Genomic DNA, 12,141 nt, shown 5'->3' with positions numbered 1-12,141 from the left:
AAGCGTGATCCTTTGCATTGTTCGCCGTGCCTCGATGTGAGGGGGCAGGTATACGCGTACATGGGTTTGTGGAGTATGCTGTGCCATGTACGCTTGTTCTGATATGATTTGCTATGGCCATCTGATATGATATATTATGTGACGGGGTTATGCCCCCATTCTGATTCTTCTGTGTTGTGGCACTAGCGTCGGGAGGGTGGCCACGTTCTGTCTGCCGAGTCCCTTGGCAGGGGCCGGATTTGATATGACATATGTTTCTGTACACACTCTGCATGTTTTGAAAATATGTATTTGATACTTTGGATTTTCTGCTCGCTTTCTGTACGTTCTGTACCAGTTATGATTTTGTTTCTGTAATTCAGGCTTTACATATTCAGTACATATTTCGTACTGACCCCCTTTCTTCAGGGGCTGCGTCTTCATGCCGCGCAGGTACCGACGACAGGTTTGCTGATCCGTCCGTCTAGGATATCTTTTCTGCCATTTGGAGCACTCTTTTATTCAGAGCCCATCTTTTGGTACAGTCTGTCATTACTGTATATGTATATTCTCGTTCATGGGTACGGCGGGGCCCTGTCCCGTCATATGATTCGGTCGGTCTGTTTAGAGGTCTGTGGACATGTTTGTGGGTTGGGGTCTTTCTGTACAGATGCGTGTATATGTTGTGTTTGGGCGATCCCATTCGCTGCGGAGGCCGGTCCGCATATGTTTAAATGTTGCTTCGTTGGCCCTGTGTGGTCCTTTGTTGGTATTTTCTGCGTGCAGGGTATATGGGATAGTCCGAAAAACAAAGGAAACTCTGCCGAAATTTTCCTAGAAATTATCTAAATTTGAAATAAAGCCTTGTCGGCTTCTGCTATATACTTGAATGCGTTTGATAGAATTTGAGATAGCATTTGATAGACGTGTCGGATGTCTAGACCGGGCACTAGTCACGGCCTACGGGGTTGGGTCGTGACAAAAGTGGTATCAGAGCGGTTCGTCCTCGGAATGTCTACAGTCCGTGTCTAGTAGAGTCTTGTTTATCGGTGTGTTGTGCACCACACCTATAAACAGGAGGCTACAGGGCTTTTTGGATACTACCCTTCTTTCTGTCTTAGATCGTGCGATAGAGCTGTGTTATTAGGATGACTCCTCCCTAACGAATTGTTACATTTGCAGTTATGCCTCCAAAAACGGCGACAGCGGCCCAAAAGACCAAGGCAGCGGCAGCGGGAGATACTAGCCGGGCCCAGAGGGTTACCAGGGCCCATGCACATATTGCTCCTGATATTTTTCCCCCGGCAGAGGGCTCTTCCACACCGCCACATGTAGAGGAGATTGGAGCAGCAGCAGCTGCAGGTGGAGGGGCGGCTCCACCGCCAGCTCCCGAGATTCCAGTACCTGAGCCTCCAGCCCCACGGCCAGGGACTGAGGATCAGACTATGAGAGAGGGAGTCCAGCTATTGACTAGACTTGTGGCGGGACAGGTTCAGGGGCACGGATTGGGAGGTGACCGAGCATATAGGCGTGACAGTTCGAGGGCTCGTGAGTTCTTGACTTGTGGCCCTCCAGAGTTCTTCGGGACAAAGCCCGAGGAGGATCCTGAGGAGTTTATCAGGAAGATGCGGCGCACCTTACATTTGATTAAGGCTTCTGCGACAGACTCAGTCGAGTTGGCTTCGTACCGGTTGTATGATGTAGCAGCTAATTGGTACGAGTCTTGGGAGTTGGCCAGAGGCGACGGCGCTCCCCCAGCAGTTTGGGATGAGTTTTCTGAGGCTTTCTTAGCCATTTTCTGCCTCCGGAGTTACGGCGGGCCAGAGCTGACAGATTCTTATTGCTGAGACAGAGGGGCCGCAGCGTCCGAGAGTACAGTATGGAGTTTGACTCATTGGCCCGATATGCACCTGCTGTGGTAGCTACTATGGCTGACAGGATGCATAGGTATATTATGGGGTTGGACCGGTATTTTGTCGACAGTTGTTTGGTATTGGCCGCTCAGCCCGATATGGATATTGCCCGTATTCAGGCGCACGCCCAGGGCATGGAGGACCGGCACAGGGGTCATCAGCCCGATAGGAGTCAGGATCGGAGACAGCCCAAGAGGGCCAGATCATCCGGGTATTCTGGAGAGTTTCGGGGCAGACAGCCTCAGCAGCCGCAGCAGCCTAGCAGATATCCATCCCAGCCGGCACAGAGCACACCTCCACAGCCTACAGGTCGCAGATTTGATAGCCCAGGTTATTCAGGAGCAGGTCAGAGCTCCAGGGCTTCAGGTTCGCGGACAGATAGGGGTTCTGGTCAGACGAGGCCACCTAGGCCTCAGTGTTCTTATTGTGGCAGATACCATCCGGGAGAGTGCTACAGAGCCACCGGTGCATGCTTTTCTTGTGGCCGTCAGGGCCATTCTGTGAGAGATTGCTCGTATAAGGGTAGTTCGGGTGGTGCAGCGCAGCCTACCGGATCAGCCGCCGGGTCTTCATCTTCGTCAGTGGCTATGCGCCATACAGGGCCCGGTACATCAGCGCCAGCGGGTCGCGGCAGAGGCCGTGGTGGAGTTTCTGGTACTAGCGGTCCTGCGAACCGCATTTATGCTTTGGCCAGCCGCCAGGATCAGGAGGCATCGCCTAATGTCGTTACAGGTACATTATTGGTTTTCTCTCGGTCTGTGTATGCATTAATTGATCCAGGTTCGACTTTGTCATATATTTCGCCTCTTGTTGCTGGAAAAATTGGTATAACGTCTGAACCTATAGAGCCATTTGAGGTAGCCACACCGATTGGGGACTTTATTGTAGCGAAACAGGTATATAAAGACTGTTCTGTAACTGTATGTGGCCGTGACACTAAGGCAGATCTGGTGGAGTTAGATATGATCGAGTTCGATGTTATTATGGGCATGGACCTTCTAGCTTCCTGTTATGCTAATGTTGACTGCCAAAATAAGGTAGTTCGTTTCCAGTTTCCCGGGGAGCCAGTTATAGAATGGGCCGGTAATACAGCATCGCCGAAAGGTAAGTTTATTTCATACCTTAAGGCGAAGAAAATGATCAGAAAAGGTTATATTTATCATATGGTTCGGGTACAAGACTTGACAGCTGAAACGCCGACTCTTCAGTCAGTTCCCGTGGTTAATGAATTTCCAGATGTATTCCCAGATGAGCTTCCAGGCCTTCCTCCAGAGCGGGAGATAGATTTTACTATCGATTTTCTTCCAGATACTCAGCCGATATCTATTCCCCCATACAGAATGGCACCGGCAGAATTGAAAGAACTGAAAGAGCAGTTGAAGGATCTGTTAGAAAAAGGCTTCATCAGACCCAGTACTTCGCCTTGGGGAGCTCCGGTATTATTTGTGCGTAAGAAAGACGGGTCACTGCGTATGTGTATTGATTATCGGCAGCTGAATAAGGTAACCATAAAAAATAAATACCCCCTCCCCAGAATTGATGATTTGTTTGATTAGTTGCAGGGCGCCAAATATTTCTCGAAGATAGACCTTCGGTCAGGCTATCATCAGGTACGGGTACGAGAGGTCGATATTCCTAAGACAGCATTCCGGATCAGATATGGGCATTATGAATTCAGAGTTATGTCGTTTGGGTTAACTAATGCTCCTGCGGTATTCATGGATCTAATGAATCGGGTATTCAGGCCGTTCTTGGATATGTTCGTAATTGTATTTATCGATGATATTCTGGTTTATTCTCGGTCCGAGGCAGAGCACGCAGATCATCTGAGAGCGGTATTAGGGGTACTTCGGCATCAGAAATTATATGCAAAATTTTCTAAATGTGAATTCTGGCTGGCTTCAGTGGCATTCCTGGGGCATATTATTGCAGCTGATGGTGTCCGGGTAGACACCCAGAAGATTGAGGCCGTGAAGAATTGGCCCAGACCGACGACGCCCACGGAGGTACGTAGTTTTCTGGGGTTAGCAGGCTATTACAGAAGATTTGTGGAAAAGTTTGCTTCGATTTCAGCGCCTTTGACAAGGCTAACTCAGAAGGGAGCCAAGTTCCAGTGGACTGATGCTTGTGAACGAGGCTTCCAGTTGCTGAAAGAGAAGCTGACTACAGCTCCAGTTCTGACTCTTCCCGAGGGACCAGACGGGTATGTTATTTATTGTGATGCTTCTGGTGTGGGGTTAGGCTGTGTATTGATGCAGCATGGCCGAGTTATAGCTTATGCCTCCCGACAGCTCAAAAAGCATGAAAAGAATTATCCTACCCACGATCTGGAGCTTACAGCGGTGATTCATGCCCTGAAGATATGGAGACATTATTTATATGGCATGCATGTTGATATCTATACAGATCATAAGAGTCTCCAGTATATTTTTAAGCAGAAGGAGCTTAATTTGCGGCAGCGGAGGTGGCTAGAACTCCTGAAAGACTATGATGTGGATATTCTGTATCATCCGGGCAAGGCTAATGTTGTTGCAGATGCGCTTAGCCGGAAATCTATGGGCAGCTTGGCAGATTTACAGCCAGACAGGAGAGAGATAGTACGTGATATTCATCAGTTGGCTAATCTTGGGGTTCGTCTGGCCGATTCTGGAGGTACACGGATTTCTGTCCGAGGGGTTTCTGAATCATCCATTAAGGAAGATATTAAGCGGCACCAATATGAAGATCCTGTGTTAGCTCGGTACAGAGACACAGCCCATGAAAAGGAAAAGACTCCGTTCGAGTTTACACCAGACGGAACCTTACTATACAGAGGCAGGTTTTGTGTACCTGATATTGCAGGGCTGCGGCAGCAGGTTATGGGCGAGGCACACTATGCTCGCTATTCTGTTCATCCTGGGTCTACGAAGATGTACCATGATCTTAGATGCCTATACTGGTGGGATGGTATGAAACGGGATATCGCAGAGTTCGTCGCTCAGTGCCCAAATTGTCAGCAGGTCAAGATTGAACATCAGAAACCGGGTGGATTGTTGCAGGAAATGGAAATTCCGACGTGGAAGTGGGAGATCATTAATATGGACTTCATTACAGGTTTGCCTCGCTCTCCATGGAAGTATGATTCCATCTGGGTTATTGTTGATAGGCTGACAAAATCAGCCCATTTTCTCCCCGTCAGAACTACTTATTCCGCTGAGGATTATGCCAGGCTTTACATTAAAGAAATTGTGCGACTTCATGGAGTTCCTATATCTATTATCACTGACAGAGGTGCGCAGTTCACAGCGAACTTCTGGAGATCTTTTCAGGAAGGATTAGGGACTCAGCTGAGCCTGAGCACAGCTTTTCATCCTCAGAGTGACGGATAGGCGGAACGCACTATCCAGACGCTTGAAGATATGTTGCGGGCCTGTGTTATTGATTTCAGAGGTAGCTGGGAGGATCACTTGCTATTGATTGAATTTGCTTATAATAACAGCTACCATTCCAGCATCCAGATGGCTCCATACGAGGCTTTATATGGTAGGAAATGCAGGTCACCTATCGGCTGGTTTGATATTGGCGAGACAGAGTTAATCGGCCCAGATATGATCCAGCAGGCCGTTGATAAGGTGAAACTTATCTGAGAGCGACTATTGGCAGCCCAGAGTCGACAGAAATCATACGCTGATAAACGGCGTCGTCCTTTGGAATTCCAGGTTGGTGATTGGGTATTTCTGAAGGTATCGCCTATGAAAGGCGTAATGCGGTTCGGCAGAAAGGGTAAGCTTAGTCCGCGTTATATTGGGCCTTATCTGATTGTTCGGAAAATTGGAAATGTCGCCTATGAGTTAGATCTGCCATCTGATTTGGAAGCGGTACATCCGGTATTTCATGTATCTATGCTCCGCAAATGTATTGGTGATCCCTCCAGAATATTTCCTGCGGATGACATTCAGGTGACGGAGCAGTTATCTTACGAGGAGCAGCCCGTAGCCATCTTGGACCGCCAGGTAAGAAAGCTCCGAAATAAAGATGTAGCTTCTGTTAAGGTGCTGTGGCGGAACAACAATAGGGAGGAAATGACCTGGGAGGCTGAAGAGGAAATGAAAAAGAAATATCCTCAATTGTTCCCTATGCCCTCAGGTAATCTTGAATCTTTGCTTAATTCCACTTCAATGATGAATGAGGGTCATATGTGCTGTCTATAAACAGAAACTTCCCCCAAAGTATTTTCAAACCCTATAAGATTAATTTAACATTCGAGGACGAATGTTCTAAAGGGGGGAAGGATGTTATATCTCGTGTTTTCGCACATTTGGAAAATTAGAAATAATCTTGACTTGTATGAGATAAAGTCATAATTGATTACATCTAGCACTTGAGTTGTTTGTGAAAGAATATTAATATGTAAGTGTCGAGGAAGGCTAAGGGCAAAACGTGGAATTTCGGAAATTAGTTTCGGAAATTGCAAAAATAAAATTTGTAGCCAATTGGGCTTGTAAAATAAGAAGCAAAATGAAGCCCATTTTCCTTGAAGGGTGGCCGGCCATGGGGTGGCCCAAGCCCATGGCCTTATTATATTTTCCTTGTGATCAATTAACTAAGGGACCATAGTGTATATATCATATATTATATCATCTTCATCTCTTAAAAGATTCATGAAAGAACAAAGCAAAACAAGAGAAAAAAAAAAGAGGAGTATTCGGCCTTGCCATAGAAATTCAACCCTCAAAAACCTTGCCTCTAAAATTATTTTCTTGTTGGAATCTTACTAATTCAAGGTCCCTTTGCAACTTGGTGTAGTTGGTTTGGAAGGAAGAAGTCTTGTTTCTTCAAGTTGACCCTATATTCAAGTGAAGAAGATTGAGTAAAAAGGTAAGAATTTATCCCTTATTATTGTGTTATGAAGTATTGTTTGTGTTGTAATATGTAGACATGAGTTGATTGTATGAAAAAAATGGAAGTTTGCAAAGTGGGTATGGAATATAGAATGAGGCCGTGTGTGTGTGTGTGTTAATGTGTAAATGAAATGAGTTGAGATTTATGTTGTATTCTAGTTGTGTGTATGATGGAATTCATATGGAGAATGAAAGTTGAATATATTTGGTTGAAGTTGAAATATAGGGGTTTGGCCGTGTGGTATGGTGTTGGTAGGATGCTAATGGATTAATTTTGTTTAATGTGTTAGTGGTGTTATTGTGATTCTTGCAATGTAAATGGAGATAAAATGATATAAGTTTGCATTGAAATGGAATAGAGAAGCTTATGTCGTTTTAGTATGATTTTACGGCATTGTGAAAATGAAGTTGTTAGGTTGCAAATTGTGATGATCATTGATAGATTTGGAAGATGGAAACATGTTATGAATATGTATGCCAAAGATTAGAAGCTTTGGATGAATTATGACTTTAGCGGAAAGTTTGTATATTATGTATATCGTATGAATATTTTGTGGAAATGATATGAAATGCTTCTAAACTATATGATGATGATCTTGATTAATGACGAATGTGAAAGCATTGAACTTGGTTTGGAAGTGTGAAGTCGGAATGGAAGTTATCGTATTATGTCGCAAGTAGAACTAGTTATGTCATATTGCATTCTATATTGATTGTTGTTGTTGTTGGTGTTGTTGTTGGGTTGTTGTTGATTGATTTGGCCGAGTTGAATTCTCGGGGGGCTATATGTATAGGGCAGGTGCTGCCGAAATTTCGGTAGACCTATATGAGTTAAGTTGAATTCGTAGAATCTATAACTCACAATTGGTAAACATGACCATTTGCAGACTTTTGACGAAACGGTAAGTGAGCCTGGAAAGGCGTAAGGAGCTTGAAAGGTATGTAAAGCTATCCCGAGTCTTCTTTTGGCATGTCCTAAAAGTACTAGGATCGGATTTACGCCTCGGAGGATATTCTGCGCATCGGAATCCGCGTCTGAAATTGTTACATTTTCGTTCAATAGAATTGAACCCTTTTTGTATGCTTTCTTGAAAATTATGCAAACCTTCCCCAAACTTTATGAAAAGTTATAGAATGTCCTTAGAACCTTCGTAGGTGACCCCATAAACTAAAAACACGTAATTTGAGCCCACCGCCTTGTTTGTTCCGAGGTGGGCCCACTACTCCCGGTTTTACCCTTATTGTACTTAAGGCTTGTTTTCGAGCAGTTTTCGAAAGAAATGTTCTGACTACTCCTTTAACTACTAAACAAAGACTGCTTTAAATACTCCATTAAGTCTTATAAATTGCTTTGGCACTCGGAACGATTTCAGAAAGATTATGCTTCTGTAATTCATTGGAATGGTTTGTCATTGGTATGCCTCATTGAGTCTCTGAAAATATTTATAATGTTTTAATTGCATTTAGTCTCTCACTACTCCATTCGTGGATGCCCCAATGTTTCCCACACTGAGCCCGGGCCAGGATATGTTGTCAAGCGTGATCCTTTGCATTGTTCGCCGTGCCTCGATGTGAGGGGGCAGGTATACGCGTACATGGGTTTGTGGAGTATGCTGTGCCATGTACGCTTGTTCTGATATGATTTGCTATGGCCATCTGATATGATATATTATGTGACGAGGTTATGCCCCCATTCTGATTCTTCTGTGTTGTGGCACCAGCGTCGGGAGGGTGGCCACGTTCTGTCTGTCGAGTCCCTTGGCAGGGGCCGGATTTGATATGACATATGTTTCTGTACACACTCTGCATGTTTTGAAAATATGTATTTGATACTTTGGATTTTCTGCTCGCTTTCTGTACGTTCTGTACCAGTTATGATTTTGTTTCTGTAATTCAGGCTTTACATATTCAGTACATATTTCGTATTGACCCCCTTTCTTCGGGGGCTGCGTCTTCATGCCGCGCAGGTACCGACGACAGGTTTGCTAATCCGTCCGTCTAGGATATCTTTTCTGCCATTTGGAGCACTCTTTTATTCAGAGCCCATCTTTTGGTACAGTCTGTCATTACTGTATATGTATATTCTCGTTCATGGGTACGGCGGGGCCCTGTCCCGTCATATGATTCGGTCGGTCTGTTTAGAGGTCTGTGGACATGTTTGTGGGTTGGGGTCTTTCTATACAGATGCGTGTATATGTTGTGTTTGGGCGATCCCATTCGCTGCGGCGGCCGGTCCGCATATGTTTAAATGTTGCTTCGTTGGCCCTGTGTGGTCCTTTGTTGGTATTTTCTGCATGCAGGGTATATGGGATAGTCCGAAAAACAAAGGAAACTCTGCCGAAATTTTCCTGGATATTATCTAAATTTGAAATAAAGCCTTGTCGGCTTCTGCTATATACTTGAATGCGTTTGATAGAATTTGAGATAGCATTTGATAGACGTGTCGGATGTCCAGACCGGGCACTAATCACGGCCTACGGGGTTTGGTCGTGACAAATACAACCACGAAGGACTGTTCGTAAACTGGAATACGGACCGTAAACCAAGTTTACGACCACTGTGCACTTCAAATCAGAATTTTAAGTCATTAAATAAGGTATGGTTCTTTGGCCAAACATCTAAATCCTCTATACGAGTATGTTGTATTTCAAATGATTTGATCTTCCGAGCTTGAAAGCTCATGATTCTTGATACGCTACGATTGTACTAAGTTCCTCGCATGATGAGTAGGCCTATTAAGGTAGATGAAATGAGTGATGATGGCTATAATGATAATAACGATGACGATTATGATAATGGGGTAAAGGTAAAGATGCTTATGATCTATTGTGTATATGTATGACTATTATGGAACACCGAGCTTATATGGCCGAGTAGTATATGTATAGATGTACATGTATGTAAATTTACGTAACGCGCGCACACCACTGCAATTGGGTATTGACAACACTGAGCCTTGGTAGGGCCAGGTACGTGTAACACTGAGCCTTGGTTGGCCAGGTATGTATGATCACCGAGCCTATATATGATAGGGTACGTGAAACACCGATCCTACATGGTCGGGTATGTTATATAAGGATATGTATGAAACACCGATCCTATGTGGTCGGGTATGCTATGTAAATGCTATGTGTATGACATGATTATGTATATGATATGATTACGAATATGATATGACCATGTATATGAATGTGAATAAGGGCATGTATACGAATACGAGCACAAATATGGTACGGGTATTATGGTGGAGTACGGATAGTGATGTATGTACACAAATACGTATTAGCAACGGAAAGTTCCTATGAAAGGCAAGTAAGTGCATATTACGATGATATTGCCATTTCCCATCCTATGCTATTTCTTATGTTGCTATCTATGCTTCTATATTGATATTGAATATGCTTTATATACTCAGTACATTCTTCGTACTGACGTCCTTTTGTTTGTGGACGCTGCGTCATGCCCGCAGGTGCACAAGGAGACAGGCTTGATCCATAGCGGTATTCTCAGAGACTACACAGCAAAGCTCCATTTCCTTCGAAGCCATAGCTTTTGGGTACTTATTCTTTCGTGTACATAATTATGGGCATAGCGGGGTCCTGTCCCGCTTATGTGATATGTTATACTCTTCTTAGAGGCTCGTAGACATGTGTATGTGGTTAGATGTGCTCGGCCTTGTCGGCCTATATTTTGTATACCAATTTGTTGGCCTCGTCGGCCCATGTACATTGATGTGGCATACATGCCTATGATGATATAAAGGGGTTGTTGTCCAAAAGGTCTAGTATGATCGATGGATAGAAATGTATGTTTTACTATGTGGCTCACCTAGGTGTTATGTGAAAATATGTCAAGGGGTGCCCGGGTGGGATAGCACCGGGTGCTCGTCGCGGCTCTCTAATCGGGTCGTGACACTCCTCAAGTGAGTCTGAGAGTGAAAATGACAAAGGGGAATTGTCCATGATGGTAGTTGATGATGGAACAACTGAGCATTAGTCAGACCTTGCATTCATGGCTTAATCTGACATGAATGATAATGATGATGAGAACAAAGAGGTAAATTTCTTCGATATAAAGAAAAACTTGAAAATTTACTCTAAAAGAAAACTCATATCACTGTCAGGTGTGCTGATTGATGCATATCATGCCCTGATCACAGAGACACAAGAGTTAAATCTTACTCTCGATGAAATAGAACTGGATAGGGAGAAATTGTGTGTGTTAGCTAAAGATATGAAGAATCAAGTTGATGAGAGAAACCAACAAAATATCTTGTTGGAAGGTCAAGTGAGAAAAGATGAGGAAATCTCCTTCAAAAGTAGAGGAGAAGCAAGCAAGATCTTCTTAGAGCATGAACAGGAGCTGAAGAAATTAAAGCTGAACTTCACTATTGAAACTAAAAACAATGAGCAGCTCAAGAATGACTTAGAAAGGCTAAGATAGATCTTGAGAAAACTCTCAAATAGATCTGGTTATCTGATGAATTTACTTCCAGAAATGAGACTAATGGAAATAGCAAAAGAGGACTTCGCTTTGTAGAGGAGAAGGCGCCCTACAATCTTCACAGCAGCCATGTTTTCAATATGAAAAACTAGGCATACATACACCGTGGAAAGCTGATCACCACCGGGAAGCCTTTGAAACAAGGACTGAAGCTACTCAACCAGAAAGGAACTGTGTCAAGAAGGGAACGAGAAATAAAGGAACAGTTCGTCAAAAGAAAGGATCTCGAAGGAAGAAAAGGAACATGTTTCCCGAGTGGGCTAGAAGAACTTTAATCCATCCTTTATACAACTACAAAGGACCCAAGCTAGTTTGGGTTCCCAAATCCAACTACTGACATCGTCTAAAGGGGTAGGAGAGAGAAGGAGCAATCAACATGAATTGATAAATCGTAACAGCTCCAAGATGCAAAACTGAGGTCAAAAGGTCTCCTTTCAAAGCCCTTATAGCAGGATGTGTGTCGTATGGAGATGAGCCTTTTTTTTTAATTGAGCAGGAAGGGATCTATCAATGGCTACAAAGGAGGCTACGTATACATACATGGGAGGATCAGGAGAACTTAAGCACAAGCAATTATCCACAGTTCATAGTGATTGCTGATACATTCAAATTACTGTTCAGAGACCTAGTCTCCGTATCTCAGGTCAACAATCCTTTCAGTACTCATAAACGTATTTGAACTCTAAGATTGCCAAATAAAGTATAGTTTCTTTCCTCTTCCAAGATCTTTCAAAATAGTATTTGTGCAAAATCGTCACTTAAACAAATTCCGTGTCCTCTATTACACCTATTCCAAAAGCGTCAACTCAACCTATTTAAAAGACATCCTTTTCATCCCGACCTCTATTCTCTTCCCCCAAACCGTC

The sequence above is a fragment of the Lycium barbarum genome, chromosome 7 (assembly GCF_019175385.1).
Source record: "Lycium barbarum isolate Lr01 chromosome 7, ASM1917538v2, whole genome shotgun sequence".
NCBI lineage: Eukaryota > Viridiplantae > Streptophyta > Magnoliopsida > Solanales > Solanaceae > Lycium > Lycium barbarum.
The sequence above is the reverse complement of the archived record's forward strand: the minus strand, read 5'-3'. Positions refer to the sequence as shown.